A 22716-nucleotide genomic window follows, 5' to 3' on the forward strand; every position below is an offset into this window, starting at 1 on the left:
TGTTGTACCAGGGTGTAAAAAACCTCCAGTGTGCAAAACAAAGGGTTAATTCCAAATACAGTACTGGATCAGTGTGGAGAAGGTGAAAGACATTAATGATTAAGTACCAAATTTTTTTTACAAGTAAGGTGGTTTCTAAGTCTTTGAGTTCAACAAAATTGAAGGAGGACCAAATTGAGTCGTCAGCTAACAGATGATTAAGAATAATTTCTGATGATAGATTACCATGTGATTTTTGGAATCTAAATAGGAGAAAATTCAAAGACTTAAGTGACATGGCTATAAACAAAAACTCTTTCCATTTCCAACTTTCTGTTTATATAAACAAGTTTTCTCAGAACTTCCATTTATAGAAAATGAAAATTAGTGGCTGGGTGCAGTGGCACTTTGGAAGGCTAAGGCGGGAGGATGGCTTGAGGCCAGGAGTTCAAAACCAGTCTGGGCAATAGCAAGACCCCAGCTCCACAAAAAAGAAATTAACTGGGCATGGCAGTACACACCTGTAGTCCAAGCTACTCAGGAGGCTAGGGTGGAAGGATTGCTTGAGCCACAGAGACCGATGCTGCAGTGAGCAGGCTAGGTGACAGAGCAGTACCCTGTCTCTTAGAAAGAAAAGAAAGAGAGAGAGGAAGAGAGGAAGACAGGGAGGGAAGGAAGGAGGGAGGGAGGGAGGGAGGGAAGGAAGGAGGGAGGGAGGGAGGGAGGAAGAGAGGGAGGGAGGAAGGAAGGAAAACAACCAGTAATAGAATTGATGCCAAATGCAGTCTCATTCTGGCAATGAATAAAACTTATTTTTAATACATAAATTAAGGAGAAAACGTCTCATCTATGTCATTGAGAGATTCTTTTCCAATATAGTGTTTTAAGTTTGATAAATATTTACCAAAATTTGTCAAATATTTGTAATTTGATCAATTGCATAATTTGATCCACTGTGTAACTCTATCTGGGATCAATTTGCTAACATGCCTTATGATCATGGGGAAAATTTTTTCACATTTCGAACACACAGACGACCACACACACAATATATTACCAAGAAATACGATAGAGAAACTTCCCTATGTTAGGATAAAATTCTGTGAGGTAAATGAAATGTAATTATTATTACATAGAGAATTATAACAATATAAATTTTTTAAATAATTTATGAGCTTTTTTAGGGGAAGATGGGTTTATTGAATCACTATAGAATTTAGATTTCCTTAAATAAATTTAAAGAATGGCATAGCCGTTTTATTCTATTTTTTTTTTTTCCAGGAGTGGCAAACACTTGAAGCAGTTTTATTCTAAAATGTCATTTACAATATGCTAGAATTGCATCCTCTGTAACCACTTGACCTTGTGATTAAAATTTAAGTACCAATTTAAAGTATGAGAGAGTACATTGTTTTTCAAAATTATTTCAGTGGCTTGACAAGTAAATAAGTTTGAAAACCATAGTTTCCTAGAGTCTGTATCTCCATCAAATCCATTCTGTCTGAGATACATAATAATTTGAACCTGTATATGATGCTATCACTAGAAATTTTATTCCAACTAAACGTGTCCATCTCCGTAACATGAGCATGTTGAATTTTTCATTCATCATGTACATATATATTTAATGCTTTCTGCCCTAAACAAAAGATGTGATTTTTAAAGGGTTCATTTATAACATCATTCAATATTTGGCAATGTGAGGTCATACACCCAGGCCTAACTACTGAAACCATGCTAAATTTCTTTGCCACCATTCTACACATTTTATCAGGTGACTTCTGTAGAAGCACCGAGTGCTACCCGGTTGTGCCACTGGAGCTCCAAGGTGACTTCTACAAACATCTAAACCTCTCAGGAGTTAAGATCATTTCAAACTAATATGTCTTCCCCAAACAGAGGTCATCCCATAATGAAAGAGGTTTTATAAGAGTTCACATATAAGGTGATGCCTTCTTTTCTGAGGGATAATTTCAGGGGAAACACTTATATATGGGCATACGTGGTACACCAAAATATAAATAGTGATTGTCTCTATTATTTTTGATATCTTCCAAATGTTATAGAGTGAATGTGTTTTATCTTTATCACTAGAAAGAAGAATGTATTATTAAATAAGAAGAGCTAGCCTAATAGTAATGAGCACCTCATGACCCAGATTGTAATCTCTAAATACTGATTCCCACTAAAAGGAACCAGGACATTTTGGAGACATAGCGAGGACAAGAAAAATGTGTAAGATGAGCCTGGATCATCCTGTTACACCAGAAAGCCAAGGAACTATAATAATCCTGGTGCTGTGTCAAAAGAACTAGGGCGCCAACTTGAAGAGTCCCATTAACCAAAGAGGGAATCATTGGAACATCAATAATAACAACAATGAAAATTAATTTAAATGCATCAAATATTTGAAAAATCCATGAGTTCCAAAAAAAATGGCTGGGTGCGGTGGCTCACACCTGAAATCCCTGCACTTTGGGAGGCCGAGACCAGTGGATCACCTGAGGTCAGGAGTTCGAGACCAGCCTGGTCAACATGGTGAAACCCTGTCTGTACTAAAAGTACAAAAAGTTAGCCAGGCATGGTGGCACCTGCCTGTAATCCCAGCTACTCAGGAGACTGAGGCAGGAGAATCACTTGAACCTGAGAGGAGGAGGTTGTAGTGAGCCAGGATTGCGCCACTGTACTCCAACCTGGGCAACAAAGCGAGATTCCATCTCAAAAAACAAAAATGAAAATTAAACTCTTGTTAATCACCTTTGTAGATGCAAGGGAACCAATTCACTTGTATGAAAACTTCTAAATAAAAGGAAAGAAACAAGCATTTATCTTGCCTTCTTTTAACACAGTCTATCTCACAGTAACCAAATAATAAATAAGGGAAAGTTTCTATTCATAAAAGTAGTCCAACTAACAAACAAAGAAGGAATGATGGAATTAGAATATCCTCTAACGAATTAATGGACCTAAACAATGATCATTAATTGCTGCTAACATCACGGAAAGAGAAACCACTGGATACCATGTGTCTCCCATATACAACACTCCTTATGAAATATTCTTGCCAAAGAATCAAACTTGAATCTGAGCAAGCCTCTGTGTCTAACTACTAATTTATCAATTTATAGAAAACACAGGGAACAAAATAAGATGTTAAATGTCAATGTAGGGATGTAACTGGCAAAATCTAGACCCTGGAAAATTCCACAAGTCAAACCACCCAGATTCTTCAACAAATAAATAGGAAATTTTGAAAAACTTAAAGGACTTGTAGATTAAAAGAGAAAAGAGGTATCGACAAATTGCAATGAATGGGCCTTACTTTTTTAAATTTCAACTTTTATTTTAGATACAGGGTGTACATGTGCAGATTTGCTACATGGGAATACTGTGTGATGGTTAGGTTTGGGGATGGATCCCATCACCCAGGTAGGGAGTGAAGTACCCAATAGATCGTTTTTTAACCCATGCCATACTCTAGTAGTCTGCAGCATCTATTGTTCCAATGTTTATGTCCATGTATTCTCAACGTTTAGCTCCTACTTATAAGCGAGAACATGTGGCATATGGCATTCTGTTCCTGTGTTAATTTGCTTAGGATAATGACCTCCAGCTCCATCCTTGTTGCTGCAAATGATATGATTTCATTCTTTTTTATGGCTGCATAGTATTCTGTGGTGTACACATACCACATTTTCTTTATCCAATCTACCATTGATGGACATCTGGGTTGATTTCACATCTTTGCTATTGTGAATCGTGCAACAATAAACATACAAGTGCATGTGTCTTTTTGGTAGAATGATTTATTTTCCTTTGTGTATATACTTAGTAATGGGACTGCTAAATTGAATGGTAGCTCTGTTTCAAGTTCTTTGATAAATCTCCAGACTGCTTTCTGGAGTGGCTGAACTAATTTACATTCGAATGGGCCTTATTTGAATCCGGTTTCAAACAACCAGATTGTTTAAAAGTATGTTTATGGTACAATTGGGGAATTTTTCTTTTTTTGGGGGGGTCAGAGTCTCACTCTGTCACCCAGGCTAGAGTACAGTGGTGCAATCTCGGCTCACTGCAACCTCGGCCTCCCGGGTTCAAGCAGTTCTCCTGCCTCAGCCTCGCGAGTAGTTGGAATTATAGGTGCCCACCACCATGCCTGGCTAATTTTTTATCCTTAGTAGAGATGGGGTTTTATCATGTTGGCCAGGCTGGTCTCAAGCTCCTGGCCTCAAGTAATCTGCCCACCTCAGCCTCCCAAAGTGCTGGGATTACAGGTGTGAGCCACCATGCCCAGCCATAATTGAGGAAATTTAAATATTGACTGGGAATGAGATTATTTTAAGAAATTACTATTGGCCAATGGCAGTAGCTCATGCTTGTAATCCCAGCACTTCGGGAGGCCAAGGTGGGTGGACAACTTGAGGTCAGGTGTTCGAGACCTCAACAACATAGTGAAACCTGGGCAACATAGTGAAACCCTGTCTCTACTAACAACACAAAACTTAGCTAGGCATGTAATCTCAGCTACTCAGGAGACTGAGGTAGAAGAATCACTTGAATCCAGAAGGCAAAGGTTGCAGTGACCCGAGATTGAGCCACTGCACTCCAGCCTGGGTAACAGAGTGAAACTTTGTCTCAAAAAAAGTTACTGTTTTGTAGGTATAATTATGGTATTGTGGTTATGCTCTAAAAAGAATTCTGTGGTACATGCATACAATGGAATATTATTATTCAGCCTTACAAAGGGGTGAAATTCTGGTACATGCCACAACATGGAGGAAACTTAAAAATGTTATGTGGCCAGTCACGATGGTTCATGCCTATAATTCCAGCACTTTGGAAAGCCAAGGTGGGCAGATCACCTGAGGTCAGGAGTTCGAGACCAGCCTGGCCAACACGGTGAAACCCCGGTCTACTAAAAATACAAAAATTAGCCAGGCGTGGTGGCACATGCCTGTAATCCCGGCTACTCGGGAGGATGAGGCAGGAGAATCATTTGAACCAGGGAGGTGGAGATGGCAGTGATCTGAGATGGCGCCACTGCTCTCCAGCCTGGGTAACAGAGCAAGACTCCATCTCAAAAAAAAAAAAAAAAAAAAAAAATGCTAGGTGGAATAAGCCAAACACAAAAATGACAAAATGAGAAATATTGTATGATTCCATTTACCAGGTACCTAGAGTAGTCAAATTCAGAGACAAAAAGTAGAATGGTAGGTGTCAGGGGCTGCTGAGAACGGGAGTGGAGAGTGTAGCTTAATGGGTACACAATTGTTGGGGATAATGAAAACGTTCTGGAAACTAATGGTAGCAATGGTAGCACAATAATGTGACTATACTTAATGCGCTGAAATGTACACCTGACAAGGTTAAAATGGTAAGTTTTCATTTGTAAATATAGCCGTCATTTTTTAAAAAAGTCCTCATCTTTTAGAGATGCAGATGTACTGACATATGGGATTTGCTTCAAAATATTCAGGATGGGAAAGTGAATGAGAGTAAGAATAAAGCAAGAGTTGATAATCCAAGTGATGGATTCATGAAAATGTATTATGCCGGTTGCTCTACTTTGAGATGTGCTTGAAATTATACATTAGAAAAAGAAAAGGAGCTGGGCATGGTGGTATGTGCCTGTAGTGCCAGCTACTCAGGAAGCTAAGGCAGGAGGATCACTTGAGTCCAAGGGTTCTGGGTTGTAATGTACTATGTCTATCAGGTGTTTGCACCAAGTTCTGCATCAATATGGTGACCTCCCAAGAGTAGGGGACCACCAGGTTGCCTATGAACCGACCCAGAATGGAAATGGATCAGGTCAAAACTCCCATGCTGATCAGTAGTGGGACTGTACCTGTGAATAGCCACTGCACTCCAGCCTGGGCAACACAGCGAGACCCTGTCTCTAACAATAATAATAAAAATAATAAAAAAGAAAGAGGAGGAGAAAGAAAAGGAGGAGACTGCTTTATATTCTGCCATACATTGTCCAGGCCAGCCCACTGATGCCCTTCATTTTGAGTGACTCAGCCAATCTTGGCTGGAACCTCAGCAGGTGAGGTCTGGAATTACTTATGCTCCTATCGGCCCAGGACCCAGAGTGACTAGTTATAACTTGGAATACACAGCTCTTGGCATTTCAGTTCTTCCCTAATCCTTCCAGGAGTCACTCATACAACAGTATTTCTATCTCAATTTCTTGCTTTGTGCCCTATCTCTCTCCCGGAATAGAAGCGTATTCTAAAGCTGTCCACCAACCTGAGGCCTTCACACTCTCTCCTTCCTGCTTTTTCCCTTATAACCTCAGCCTCTGTGTCCAAATTCTCCCTCAAGGAACAAATAATAAAAAATATAACGAATACTTATAAAGTATTTATTGTGTGCCAGGCATGATTTCAAATGCATTACATATGTCAGGTCATTTAATCCTCACAATGGACCTATGATTCTAGTGCCATTTTAATCTCCACTTTGCAGATGAGGAAACTCAGGCACTGAGTGGTTTAAGTCCCACGCCCAAGCTGGTACTGCCAAGGCAGTGGTAGAGCTGGGACTCAGACCCAGGTACAGTGGGCCCAGAGTCCTTGGTTTTCTCCCCATATTGGAGATCTATGTCTCTTCCAAAGAGAACATTCATATCACTTCCTAACAAATCCAGCTTACTTCTCCCCTGCTAAATCCTTGCCTAAGGCTCTTGAGTGCTTTATTCAAGGTCAGTGGCCTTGACAGTCAAGCAGCTGGAATTGGAAAAGTTGCAGCGGAGAAACCCTGCTGCTGATGACAGAAATTCTGGCTGCCTAAGAGGGTCGTGAATCCACACTGCACCATCCCCAGCCCCTGAGCTGGAGCAACAGGGTATGTGAGCTGGGAAGGCAATTTCCATCATACACCAAATGATACAGGAAGTATTTGACACACCTGCAGAGTTCACTGTAATGGTATTTGACCTGTGCTAAAAGTCTTTAATTTGAAGTGAGAAAATGAATATTTGTATGTTGAGGGAGACACAGAGAGGATACATTATAGTGTGACAGATGGAAATGGATTTACTAAGACATTAATAGTATCTAGACAGGTTTTCAAGCACACCTGGGAATACATTACTGACACATTACAGAAATACACCGATACACTTTTATTCCCATAGCAGGCAGAAAAACACTTTATCTTTTACAATTCAAAAGAAAACGGCACTCCAATGACACCCAAATCTATTAATTTTGTCTTCTGGGCTAAAACTCTAAATCTTTCTGAGTTTTGGGCATCAATGGTGAGGGGAAAGTATTTTAGGGATGAAATTCACCAAAATCAAGTCGCTCTTTTGCTATCATTTCAATGTCATGTGGCTAATACGTTAATCCTTCATAACTGTATTACACACATACACTATATACATTCATCCATGTACATAAACATATATACACTTATCTCACTATTAAAATGTGAACTTCTTCTAAATGTATTATGCATGTACATATACATGCATTTTTATAAACATTTGTGTATGCTTTTGATACACTCTCTACCAGAATCCTAAGTAACTGAGTTAGGAATGGGGAAAATGATTTTAAAGTTCATGTGGAAGAATAAATCACTGCAAATTGATTACCTGCATATTTTTAAAGTGAAAAATAATGAAGTCTTATCTTAATATTAAAAATTACTTTTCAAATACTAAAATAAAAACAAGAAGGCATAGGAACAGATAAATAAATCAGTAGAAGAAAATGGAGAGTTCAGAAATAAACTGAAACATATCTAAGAACTCACTACATGAGCAGAAATTCCACAAAGATGGAATTTCTACAAATTTACATTTCAACAAAGGTGGAACTTCAAATCTTTGCCAAAAGGATGAATTATTTAATATACAATGCTGATATAATTGCTAGCTATTCAAAGGGAAACAAAACTAGACTTTGTCATATCACATAATAAAGAAAAATAGAATAATAATAAAATACAATTTAGGATAATTTTATAGTATCTTAGTGTAGGGAGACTTTCCGATATCAGATAGGTAACCCAGGAACCAGGAATCATAAAGACAAAGATAGACCTATGTGACTATATTTTTTAAATCTTAATCTTTTTTTGTAACAAAAGAACCATCAATAAGGTGAAATATTGGGGGAAACAGGCAAAGAGTGAGGATAGAAAAGGAAATCTGAAGAGTCAAAAATCATATAAGAGGCTGCACAGCCTCATTAGTACTCATAGACTTGCAAAATAAAATATGGGATTTTACCCATCAGACTTGGGGGGTGGGGTATAAAAGGTAATTATATCCAATAATGTTGAAGATTTGGGGAAACGAGCAGTCTTACATATTGTTGATAGAAATGTTACCATTTTTTTGGAAAATTTGTAACGTCAAATAAAATTTTTAAATGCCAAATAAATAAATGTCAAAATTAAAAATATACCTGCTTCTTGACCCACATTGGGAAATCCCTTATTCCACAGAAATACAAACACCAATATTTAAGAACACTTAAATTCAAGATTTCTCATGAAACAATTCAGCGGCAAAAAAATGGAAACAAATTGAATGTCTACTAATAAAGAAATGCTTGAATGAACTGTAGCTTATTTATCATATTTATTCACATAAACAGGCTACACAATATAACATTACACTTACCTTAAAAGAATGTTAAGGAAAAAGCATACCTTTACAACAGAAAAGGTTTAGTGGTCACCATCTTAACCAAGTTATCAAATCACTTACAGTGGGGTAGTCTGATATTATATACCTCCTAAGGTTATACAATAGAAGTATACAGAATCATCTACGAACTATTTTTGCCAAATATATCCAAACCCAAATCTAACCAAGCCTTTAGACTTAACTTTCAGTTTCCAGGAAACACAGGGAATAGAAGAACAAGTTAAACAACACCCTGAGGAAATAATCGGACAAATACAGAATGTGGGGCATTCTGCAAGACAATTGACCTGGTCTCTTGCCAAGGTCAAGAATAAGGAATAAAAATGGTGGGGAACTGTTCCAAATTAAGAGAGACTTAAGAGGCATAAAATGAAAAGTAATGTGTAAACTTTTATTGGATTCTGATTCTTTAAAAAGTAGCTCTAAAAAGATTTTAGCTGGACATAGTGGCTCACACCTGTAATTCCAACACTTGCGAGGTTGAGGTGGGTGGATTACTTGAGGTAAGGAGTTCAAGACCAGCCTAGCCAACGTGGTGAAATCCTGTCTCTACCTAATACAAAAATCAGCCAGGCGTGGTGTCACATGCCTGTAATCTCAGCTACTCGGGAGACTGAGGCATGAGAATCGCTTGAACCCAGGAGGCGAAGGTTGCAGTGAGCCACGATCATGCCACTGCACTCCAGCCTGGGCGACAGAGTGAGACTCTGTCTCAGGGAAAAAAAAAAAAAAAAAAGAAATTTTAGATACAATAAGAGAAATTTAGAAATAAACTGGATATAAGCTATAAGAAAATTATTGATTTTCTAAGATATGATAATGGCCTCGTGGGTATGTACAAAAAGGTCCTTATGTTTTAGGCAATGCTTGTGATATATTTATAAGTGAAGCATTATAATGTTCAACTTACTCTGCCTCAAATGATTCAAGAAAAAATATTAAGTTGCACTGTATCAAACTGCCACTTTTAAGGTCAAAAACAGTTGAGTATTTACAATTTTGTATGGCATAACCTGATGAATGGGAGGAAGAATATGAGCACAAATATAGTAAAATGTTAATAACTAAATCTAGACCAAAGTTATATAGGTATTCAATATACTATTGTTTCAATTTTTCACACTACAAATTGAAGGAAAAAAACAATAGACCTATGTCTGTTGGCCTGGATTGATACATGATACATTGTCTAATTTTTTTAATCCTGAGAAACATTTATAGAAGACCTATGATATGATTTGGCTCTGTGTCCCCCCCACCAAATCTCACCTTGAATTGTAATGATCCCCATGTGTTGTGGGAGGGACCCAGTGAGAGGTAACTGAATCATGGGGTGGGTTTTTCCCATGCTGTTCTCTTGATAGTAAGTCTCACGAGATCTGATGCTTTTATAAAGGGGAGATCCCCTGCACATGTTCTTTTTGTCTGCTGTTATGTAGGACATCCCATTGCTCTTCCGCCATGATTGTGAGGTCTCCCCAGCCATGTGACCCTGTAAGTCCATTAAACCTCTTTCCTTTGTAAATTACCCAGTCTCTGGTATGTCTTTATTAGCAGCATGAAAAAAGACTAATACAACCCATCAAACAGTGGAGTAGAAGTACAACCTATATGTTTTTATAGATATGTCTACCTATAAAGAATAGGGTCAATTGTGAATTAAGCTATTAATATTTTTATCTGAGGACAGTGAGAATGGAGGGAGTGAAAGATTAATAACACTTCCTAATGTATCTCTGAATTGTTTCACTTGTCAAAATGAGGATGTTTTGCTTGCATAATTTTTGAAAACCTAATTGAAAATGTACACACACTTACACATACCCCACCTATACAGAATCTCCCAGAAATTTGGGGTATATATTGTTTTTCAAATAGCCTGCAAGGATTTCCCCAAGATTTTTTAACCCCCTATTTTCATTTAAATCAGGGGTTGGCAAATGCCATCCTATGGCTAAATCCTGCCCACTACCTGTTTTTGTAAATAAAGTTTTATTGGAACACAGCCAAGCCCATTCACATAAAGACCGTCTATAGCCAATTTCACAATACGATGGCAGAGTTGAGTTGTTGTGAAAGACTGTATGCCCCCCTCGATGCTTAAAGTATTTACTATCAGGTCCTGTCCTTTACAGAAGAAGTTTGCTAATTCCTTATTTTGATGGTCATCTTAATGGATGTTCTAGATAACCTGGACAATCTGCCTTATAATGAAAGGTTATATCCTATTTCAATGCTCTAATTTTCAGGTGGATTTATAATAATTTCGGCCAGAGTAAGATGGCTTAGATTGTGGTGACCTAGTGATAAAAGAATATAGGTGGGCTTAAAAAGTAATTCCAGGCTGGGTGTGGTGGCTCGTGCCTACAGTCTCAGCACTTTGGGAGGCTGACGTGGGGGGATTCCTTGAGCCCAGGAGTTTGAGGCCAGCATGGACAACATAGCAAGACCCCATCACTACAGAAAAAATAAAAATAAAAAAGTATCCAGGTGTGGTAGTGCGTGCCTGGAGTCCTAGCCGCTCAGGAGACTGAGGCAAGAAGATCCTTGAGCCCAGGAGTTCAAGGCTGCAGTGTGCTATAACTGCCCACTGCATCCCATCCTGGGCAACAGAATGAGGCAGAATGAGGCCCTGTCTCAAAATATTAAAAAAAGTATTTCCAGGAAATCAACATCATCCTTTGCTCTAAATTAATATTGTTAATTTAAATGCTATAGGGTATACATTTGCTAGTGTTTCCTGTATGCTGCTTGATTTGGTTTTACACTTGTATAAAAGTTATAAGCAAAAGGAGTTATAACTGATCATATGTTAGCACATAATAAAAATAATTTAGGTCAACACTAGGATTCAATAAATTTTTTCTCTTTTAAAAGGTTCTGAATATGTATGTTGAAAATTTCCATAATAAAAAGTGTATAATTAAGTAATTAAAGATCTGTATATTATTCATTTTTGAGAATCATTCCCTTTTACAGTTGAAATAACAGCCAAGAATACTGAAGCTAAAAAAAAAAACCCTCTGGGTCTAATTATACAGATTTAAGTATTGACTCAAAGTTGCCATACTTGTTATATACTTAATGTACTGTAGTATATAATAAAATTTCCTTCTTTGGATTTCTTTTTCTCTTTCCAATAGGAGAGTCAAAACTGTCTATAAAGGTTTACCCCATCTTCCCCTCTGACTCAGCAAGTGGCCTATTCTAGAACATTTCCAAATTCCCTCCCATATTTTGAATCATGAGTGAAAAATAAATTCTTTTTACCTTCACACACAATCTAAACACTCAGGTGATTTCCTAAACTTAACAACACACACAAATGCTTTCAGCTTCTGATGGAGATTTTTTTTTCTAATGGAGATATTTTAAGGTTGGCTTTCTCTCGAAACAAACAAAAAAGCAGGATATTTTTAAAGGCCATCACGGTTGGGCATATTTCAATTATTCTGAAATGAACATTGGCAAAAACTAACTTCTAAAACGACCCTGCAGCAAACACATCCTGCAAATGCAGCCGAATTCCATTGGCTCTGCCTCTCAGCATGCTTCTCAACGTGAGAAACCAGAATGATGTGAAAGCAAGATGCATGTCTGCAAGGAATATGATGCAATAATCATGTGTCTACAATTCCATTATGGTATAATTAATCTTAATTACACATTAAATTCTGCCTGAATTAAAAGACTAACATAGCTTGAATCTTGTTTGTGTTGCCTATAATTTTACCATGTTATTTTAAGAAATGTGAAATAAACCTTCTAAAGCAAAATGGTGACTTTGGAAGACCCTGTTCCTAAGGGCTCTTACGGCTCAACTGCGGTCAGCCCAGCCCATTTTACCCATCTGCTGAGGACCAGGTGGGAGTGTTTTACATCCTTATCTCCCATTCCCAGGCTCAGAGGCAATCAAAACATGGGAAATGAAGTGCTGATTTACATATCCAGTCACCTGACAGATGGGGGTGTCACCCTTACTCTCCTTGTATTTATGTTTCTCTATATTGTTCTGAAGGCAAACTAGAGACTTGGCGTTTGCCTCCTTCTCTGTGCACCATTTTAAGAATTTCCTGGGTTCTCTTTCAGTTTTCTCTCTCTTGCTTACACAGGCACTTACTAACCTTCTGAAGCTTCTCTAGGCACACTCAAAAACTACAAGAGCAGAGGAGCTTCTTAGAAGGCAGAAAGCTGCACCACAGCAACCCCTATATTGTGGTACAATACAGACAGTCTGTCTTATCTGTGGGGACAGCATCATGAGATCCTTTTTCCATTTCTACCTATTGAGCCACGGTGCAAATGAGAACTGTTGTTTTTGGGTTATTTTCTTCTTTTTTCCATTTCCATGGAGATGCGAATTCCAATGTCCTATACCTTGCTGAGAGGGGGGAAATGTCTGGAACTACTGGAAAAACTAGATCTCAAAAAACACATGAACACAAAACAGTGGTTTATACACTTCAGCAGGGCATATTTTGACCCTGAGAAGTGCGAATTTGCTTCTTTTTGAAACAGAGAAGAAAGTATTCACTAAGAGTTCTGCACCAAAAGTGGAAATTGCCAAAGGCACTATGCTCCACATATACTAAAAACTCTCAGCTAAGAAACTGGAGCAAAGGTGGCAAGGAATGATGGAGGGTACCCTGGGAGAGAGGAAGACACTGAACACCTTCAGTGGGAAAGATGATAAAAGAGTATGGTAGCTAGAAAACGAGAGGCTCTACACAAAAGCCATAACCACTCCATGAAGCCTGGGAACACATCTGCATCTTTCCTAGAGGATATAGTAAAGTGGAACATCTATACAGAAACCTCAAACTCCCCAAAAAAATGTCTAAACTTAGCCTCTCTCTTCTTGATTTTCCTTCATTTTCCAGGGAGGTTACTGAATCATAAAGAGTCCCTTAGGCCAGGCACAGTGGCACACACCTATAATCCCAGCACTTGGGAGGCTCAAGTGAAAGGATCACTTGAGGTCAGGAATTCAAGATCAGCCTGGGCAACATAGGGAGACCCCTGTCTCTGCAAAATTTCAAAAATTAGCCAGATGTGACAGCACATGCCTGTGGTCCCAGCTACTCAGGAGGCTGACGTGGAAGGATTGCTCAGGCCCAGAGGTTGAGGCTACAGTGAGCTATGATTGTGCCACTACACTCCAGCCTGAGTGACAGAGTCAGACCTTATCTCAAAGAAAAGTCCCTTTATCTAAGATATACCATGTTCATAGATTAGCACAGTCGAGATTGTTAAAAAGTCAATTTTCCCCAAAAAAGTCTACAAACAGACCTGCACATATACTGTTGCCTGGTTTATGAAAAAGCAGAGAGTTCCTGGAGTGCTGTTAATGTCCTGCTCCTTGATCTGGATGCTGGTTACATCAGAGTGTTGAGTTTGTGAAAAATTAAAAAGCTGTACATTTATGATATGTGTGCTTTTCTGATTGTATATTATACTCTGATTAAAACTTTGTTTTCAATCCCTTTATAAGCATTCAAATGGCATTTTTCAAAGATTAGACTGTTTCTATTCAATGTCAAAAAATAAAATGTTCAAACTTTTGATGAATTCAATGGTGATTTGGTTCCTAGTTTCTTGCTTGCCCCTTTTAAATACCTGGATACTATTTGTTTTTCTCCACTCTTGCTATATTCCAGCCTCTTTTCTTGGGCTGCTTATCTTCACATTCTTTTTCCTACCAGTATACTTCAAGGCATTTGAAAAGCTATTGATTAATGGATCTTTTCTGTCATGCAATTAAACCAAGTGCCCCAGGATGCTTTGCTCCAGCCACTGTATCAAGCTTCTTTGTTAACAGAAAACAACTAGAACAACCGCAATGAAGGAAAGATTTAACTTAATAAGTGTGTAAAAGTCTCACTTCAAATGTTTCCTCCTTGCCCACTGAGAAACTCCTCATTTTTACAGGGCATGAACAATTCTTCCTAAAGGCCATTGGTACTGAACCTGTTACATCTTCTGTGGTAAAGTCACTTATCTTTAGCTGAATGCTTTCATAGATAACAAACAATTAAGTTTTGCGGGACACCCTGTAAGCCAGTAATGATCATTTATTACTTAGCGCCGTTTGGAAATCTGTAACCCAAGACTCACTGAAGTCAATAAATAGTGGAAAAAGGGGTATTCTGGCATGAAGACTGTTTATATGTTATACTGGATTTGTGCTCATTTTCCATTAAACTCACTGAAGGGATCTGGAAATTTGATTGTTTTCTATTTCAGAAATTCCACTTACCTAGAGAACCAGCCCCAAACAGTGAAATAAGATACATGGCTTTACATATCATATGTGCCTCTGTAAAATGAGGGGCACAGACAATGGCAACACAAAGATATATTAAAAACTACATAATGTAACTTGTCTTAATATACTTTTCTGAGTCTAAAAATATGCCAGACCAAAAGAAACATATTTACATAAAAAGCAGACAAGGTCAAATAACAAAGAAAGCCCTTAATTAGTTGTAATCAACTTTAATTTGCATACCGTATATAATTCCTAAATGACTGTTAATAATAACTTTATATAATGGACTTCCAATTTTCATGAAAATGGCACATTTTGATAAGCAGACACAAAACCCTAGTACTAATAAGGTTTAATTTGCATACATTAGACTGATTATCCAAACAAAAGGATTACAGTATTACTTCTCCATACCTTTATGTCCTTATTATGCACATTTATTAACTTCACAAAAGCTAGCGGTTAGTGACAAACAATAGCCATGGTTGAAAGAGAAATCTACCGAATGAATAAGGTACATTTTAATGCTAAGGAGCAAAGTTTATACATCATAAATGCTGAGTTTAACTCTTTGTTAGGAAAAGGGACTAGAATTACACAAAGGGTCCTTCACCCTTTGCATAAACCAGCTTGTGTTTGTGACCTGGAGAAAATATGCCCTAACACACTTTATCACTCCCATTTCATAATGAACTTATCTCAAGCTAAGAAGCCTCAACACTGTAGTATGCTGAGAATTCATGAACAGCCACAGAATTAAGCTTTAAATGTGTAGTGCTAGGATGCAGTGTTAATAAATATATTTCAACAAGCTTAGTTTTCAGCAGAGTAAATAATAATATAGGTGGCATTAGTATTGATATCGGTTCCTAATGGTATCATTTGTACCCTGCAATTAAAGTTTAAGCACTAAATAAAGCATTATTAGGAGATCTGGGTTGGCTTTTCTTATATGTGAACATAAATGAAGCTCACGAGTGTTTGGATAAAAGCCAAAAAACTTGAAACTTAACCACAAGCTACTTCCGGGGTTTTCCTCCACATTTTTGCTACTTGGCAAGATACAGAATTAGAACACCAGGAAATGATTTCCAAAGAAGGCAGGAGGAAATGGAAGCCCCAGGAACTAAATTGAACACCACCATGGTTAACTCTGACCATTCCACAACATCTTTGCTGAAGGACCTTTAAACCTTCTCATATTTCCCATGAACTGCTACTCTCTGCTTAGATCTCCAAAGAACTACCAAGGGCTGGGTTAGGAAGGAGATGCATTTTAGCTGATAATCCTGTATTAAGCAGGATTCTCCAACTTTCCCTCTTGCATTTTCCAGAACTTAGAAAATACATGATTCAAATGACCATTCAATGCCCATTTGTTAAATGCCTGGACACTATACAAGAAATGCTGGCTCAGAGATGCCCTTGCCCACTCCTCACACCCAGGTGTAAATTCCTCACCCGGGAACTGCTCTAAACTGCCACAGATATCTAATGTGAAACATCTTTAAATCAACCTAAGGCTGGAAGGCTAATCGTAAGTTATGTTCTTTAAAGTCAGCAATGTAGTGCCAAAGAATTTTGTTTTTCCCAATATGAACTTAGAGCCTTTAAATCAATTTCAAATTGGACAAGCAGCAGTAAATACACCTCCATTATTCAGTATAAGAATCACCACACAAGACATATCAAATAACAACAAATGCTACTGCTCTGAATAGAGATATTATCATAACCCCAAATTAGGGTAGTTAGAATGAATTTCAAAATGCCACAATAAAGCAAGAACTCATTGTTTTTACCATTCAATGACTACATTGACATAAGATGGTGATAGTGACTCTACTATTTTGCCAATCCCAAAGTCAGTATCTGAATGTATCCAAGATGTTTCCATTGACTCCAGCAGGGTCACCTACATATACAGGAACACCGAGTTTTGGTCCAGAAAATAAACACTATACTAATTCAGTTCATCCAGAGACAAAAATTTAGATGGCGACTTTCTACAAACTCAAAGATTTGGTGTGTTAATCATTTTATTATGTCCTCAATTACCTCTCTTTATATGTAGATTTTCAAAAAGGGGAAAGTATGGGCCAGCCTGGTTAGGGGCATATTCCTTTCCACCAGAGGCAGAGCTGGAATGAGCATGGATTCATCCTCTCACCCAGGCAGCTATTCTTTTTGCTGTTCCACCGTGGCCTACTGAATGGGAGCCTACATTTCTGGACCCAGCACATAAACATAATACAACAACATGAGATATGAAGTGCAGCCCTGAAGCAGGAACATAACCTCTATTAGCATTTCCTTCGCTCAAACTGATAGCTCATGGTCCTGAATAAATAAATTCACACACCAATTCTCTTTCTACCTTTCCTCATTGTGGAATAGAAATAAAGCTCTCTTTGTTAATTCAGATGTGCTGCTTTTCACGCGCTATGCCGCAGATCAGAGAGCACTTCAGATTATGCAGAGAACAAAGGCCAGCTTGCCTGCTTACCTGATTACTGAGAAATGTCCATCTATAGCGATGTCTTCTAATAGCACATCAGCTGCCACCGTGATTCAATCACATTTCAGCAAGACTTCTAGCAAAGGTATGAAACCCACCTCAAGCTTTAGAAGATAAGAAACACAAAATGAAAACATATGTAAATTACTGTCCTGTTACTCTCACCTACAAATCCTCAAATCATTCTGGCCTAAAGGGGCAAGCTAGAACTGTAGCCAGGCTCGAAATGAATCACTTGAAACATTCAAATTCTGTGCATACTATTGAATCTCATCTACTTGCATGAGAATATAAATGCATTGTACATTAGTTTGCCTGGGATATGACGCTTCTGAACCTACCCTCTTTTGCTTACTAATTCCATTAGTTAATATCTTTCAGTGAAGACTTGTTCAATCTTCTTTTCACCCACCACAGTCTTCTCTGAGAATGAAAACTCAAATTACTTCACTAGGGTTAAGAATGCTAGAGTAGCCGGGCGCGGTGGCTCACGCCTATAATCCCAGCACTTTGGGAGGCCGAGGCGGGTGGATCACAAGGTGAAGAGATCGAGACCATCCTGGTCAACATGGTGAAACCCCATCTCTACTAAAAATACAAAAAATTAGCTGGGCATGGTGGCGCGTGCCTGTAATCCCAGCTACTCAGGAGGCTGAGGCAGGAGAATTGCCTGAACCCAGGAGGCGGAGGTTGCGGTGAGCCAAGATCGTGCCATTGCACTCCAGCCTGGGTAACAAGAGCGAAACTCCATTTCAAAAAAAAAAAAAAAAAAAAAAAAAAAAAAAAAAAAAAAAAAGAATGCTAGAGTAAAGTAAATCTTGCTGATGAATTTCTAAATGCCCTTTGAAAGCAAGAAAGGGAACTGGTGATTCTAAGTTTTGTGCTTATTACTTTCCTCTCTCTCATTTAGCCCAGGATCCCTGCCTGTGAAACTGAGATGTTATAGCATATCCAAGAGAATGCATTTTTAAGAAAAAAATCATTTTGCAGATACAGATCATATGTCACCATACCATCTGACAAAGCAATTATATATCCACTGACATTTCACCTATGCCTGGATGATCATGTATCCCATTTTACCCAAGACAGTCCTGGGTTTTGCCTGCTGTTCTGGAGTAACTATTAAACGCACTCCACTCCTTTTCACACTCCAAAGTGTTCTGGTTTGGACAATAAATCGTATAGTCCATTGAAGCTGTTTCTCGTTATTAGCATATGTAAGCAAGTATTAGATAACATCATTTACGGATGTCTATGAAGGTCCTTCTCAAGTTCTAGAACATTAGTTCAAATTCATAATGACATACTATATTGATATTTCATATTGACTTTTCATACTGATACTTTATATTGATATTTCATGTTGATATTTTAACATTTTTAAATCACTTTTGGGTATTTACTTTTTTTTAATCCATATAACAGGCCCAAATATTATAAGTAGAGATGTTAGCATCCTCACTGACAGCTAAAACAAAGATCATCGATTTACCTGACCAGACAGTAGGTCTTCCTGATTTCTCACTCTAGAAGTACTCTTTCTATTAAGCAATAATAGAAGCCTATATAATAGTAACCTCATAAATGTGTACAATTTTATGTGTCAATTAATAATAAAATAAAATACAAATAGTTTAAAAGGGGTCTATAAAATAGAACTGAGATCTCCCTGACTAATTTTGAGACATCATTCACCTTATTATTTTAACTCAAGCTTACTTCTCTAGCAGAAGGATGCTTTTGAAACAAATCCTACAGCTTTTTGTGGCCTGACAATAAACCTTTCCTAAGAATTGAATTTCTCCTCTCTCCAGATCAAATCAAACCACAACCCAATTTAAGATTTTTTAAATTATAAAGTCGGTGGGGTTTGGACAGTGGAAGGAAAGGGACTCGTGCAATGTTTTGTGTTTTTTGGTTTTTGTTTTTGTTTTTGTTTTTGAGACGAAGTTCTGCTCTTTTACCCATGCTGGAGTGCAGTGGCTTACTGCAACCTCCGCTCCCTGGGTTCAAGTGATTCTCCTGCCTCAGCCTCCCGAGTAGCTGGGATTATAGGCACATGCCACCACGCCTGGCTAATTTTTGTATTTTTAGTAGAGACGGAGTTTTACCATGTTGGTCAGGCTGGTCTTGAACTCCTGACTTCAGGTGATCTACCCGCCTCGGCCTCCCAAAGTGCTGGGATTACAGGCGTGAGTCATCATACCCTCATGACAGTGTTTATAAGACCTCACACGTGATTCAGGCAAGTATTTTAAACCTTGAAGCTCTGTCTTCTATATTAAAGAGAAATGAATCAAAACAGAAACATTTTCCACCAGGGGCATTTCCCAAAATTATACCTACCTAGTATTTTCTCTATATCCAACCTAGAAACACTGGGACCTGGGACACCAAAGAATAAGGAATACTGACTGTCCTCTTGCCTTGACTTTCAGGACACCATGCTCTCCTGATTCTACCTGCCTAGCCCCACTACATCCTTCTATACCAGACTATTCAATTCTATTCTATTCTATTTTTTGAGACAGGGTCTCACTTCTGTCACCCAGGTTGGAGTACAGTGATTTGATCACAGCTCACTGCAGGCTTGGCCTCCCGGGCTCAGGTGATCCTCCCATCTCAGCCTCTTGAGTAGCTGGGACTATAGGCATGCACCACCACACCCAGCTAATTTTTTGTATTTTAAGTATAAACAGAGTTTCACCATGCTGCCCAGGCTGGTCTCCAACTCCTGGGCTCAAGAGAGCAACCCCGCCTCAGCCTCCCAAAGTGCTGGAATTACAGGCATGAGCCACTGCACCCAGCCCTATACCAGAGCTTCAAATTTGTTCATTCAACTGGATTCCTCACAGTTTTGTCCTACACACTCTTCCTTTGTCACCCTTCAGCAGAGGCTATCAACTGACAGCCCCCTTTTAATACATCTGTGTTTTATTTGGCCCACATCAATTTTTTTGATACGGAGTATCGCTCTGTAGCCCAGGCTGGAGTGCAATGGCACGATCTCAGCTCACTGCAACCTTCACCTCCCAGGTTCAAGTGATTCTTGTGCCTCATCCTCCTGCATAGCTGGGACTACAGGAGTGTGCCACCACAACTGGCTAATTTTTCTATTTTTAGTAGAGATTGGGTTTTGCCATGTTGGCCAGGCTGGTCTCAAACTCCTGACCTCAAATGATCTGCCCGCCTCCACCTCCCAAAGTGCTGGAATTACAGGCATGAGCCACCGCACCCAGCCATGGCCCACATTAATTTTTCAAATGGAACCAATATCTAAACCTAAGACATTTTATGGTAAAATCCAGATTCCTGGCTTCAGTTGAAAATCCTTGCAATTCCAATACAGCCAGAGTAGACAGTCCCAACCACTGACACAAAGTATACATCTGGCCCGCATTCTCAGATAAGCTACCTGTCTGGTCGCTCTAGGCACTGGGGTTTGCAATTTCTGTTCTATATACCTAGCATGGATTCAGAGACCATCTCTCTGTACACTAACAAACTCCATTCAGACATTTTCTAAACTCCAGCCCCACACACCCACGTGTCCTCTAAGGTCCAAACCACCACAAACCATAGGTCCTCTGGAGGTTACCTATAATCCTAAATGTCCTCTGAGGTCCAAGGCCATATATTCTGCTGCCTAACCAACACCTCCAATTAGATGCTTAAAAACAAGGGAATCCCATATTCAGCATCTCCAAAACTGCTCTTTCTCCCAAATGTGACCATCAGTGTGACTTATCTCAGAAAGCAAAACATTTCGAGCTAGACATTTGAGAATCCTATCACACACCTCCTTATCCTTCAACCTCTATATCCAATAATCACCAAGTTCTACTGATTGGCTTCCAAAACAACTTTCCAATGCTCGCATCTTCACTTTATCCACCTTAGACCATCCCACCATCATTTCCATCCTAGCCTACGCAGTAGCTTCCTAACTGGTATCCCCGCATGCATACCTGCACCCTTCCAATCCATTCCCTTGCTTAAAATTCTTCAGTGGCTTGTCCTTTATGCGAATCCTTAATGAGGTCCTCCAAGCCGGAGTTCTGACCTTCTAAATTATTCTTCCACTGTCTACCCCGGACCTTCTCCACTACAGCTTCACTGGCTTTCTCTCAGTTCAGTGAAGATGCAGCACTCTTTCCTGCTGCAAGGCCCCCAGACGAACTCCTCTCTTTATCTAACAGTTATCACCTGTCTCTCCCCATTTGACCAGCTCAGCTCTTCCCAAATGTTTTCTATGATAGTAGATAAGTATGCTATTGGTATCACATGCTGGGAGAATACATGCGACCACCCACAGCTAGAGATTACTACTTTTGAGTTCTGCCCCAGCCCCTTGTCTGCCCCTGAGAGGTGAGGAGAGCAATTTTTCAGTTGGTTTATAACCCACCTTCAGCATTGTGCCCCAGCATGCTTGTTAGGAGGTACAGCCCAGACAGTTGGTTCTCAAAGTATGGTCCCTGAGCAGAAGCATCAATATCACCTGGGAATACGTTACAGCTACGTGATAAGCCCCATCCCAGACCTACTGAATTAGAAACCTGTGAGTGGGGCCCAGCCATCTGTGTTTTACGAGTGCGCCAGATAATACTGTTGCACACTCAAATTTAAGAATTACTGATTTTAATAACATTGTAGGTAACGCCTGCTCATCTCTCAGATCTTTCACTTCCCCAAGTCGGATGCCCTGTTTATTTTCATAGCACAAAGTACTTTTCCTTCATAATACATATCCCACGTATTACCAATTCAATATTTGTGTAGTCATCTGTTTCATGCCTCCACAATATACCACCCTCATATTGATATACTGTATTGAATTGATACTTTGTTGATATTTTAACATTTTTAAATCACTTTTGGGTATTTTGTCTTATAAGGCCAATTTTGTCATATGTCGTATGTACTTTGATCCACAGTGCATGGAGAAATGAGGCAGGTGGGGGAGGGACTTTTTTTTTTTTTTTGGAGATGGAGTCTCACTCTTTCGCCCAGGCTGGAGTGCAGTGGTGCAATCCCGGCTCATTGCAACCTCCACCTCCTGGGTTCAAGTGATTCTCCTGTCTCAGCCTCCCCAGTAGCTGGGATTACAGATATGCACCACCATGCCCAGCTAATTTTGTATATTTAGTACAGATGGGGTTTCATCACGTTAGCCAGGCTGATCTCAAACTCCCGACCTCAGGTGATCAGCCTGCCTCAGTCTCCCAAAGTGCTGGGATTACAGATGTGAGCCACTGTGCCCAGCCCAGGGTAGAGACTTTAACAAGA

The sequence above is a fragment of the Aotus nancymaae genome, unplaced genomic scaffold (assembly GCF_030222135.1).
Source record: "Aotus nancymaae isolate 86718 unplaced genomic scaffold, 86718_ANA_hifiasm-v0.15.2.pri h1tg000058l, whole genome shotgun sequence".
NCBI lineage: Eukaryota > Metazoa > Chordata > Mammalia > Primates > Aotidae > Aotus > Aotus nancymaae.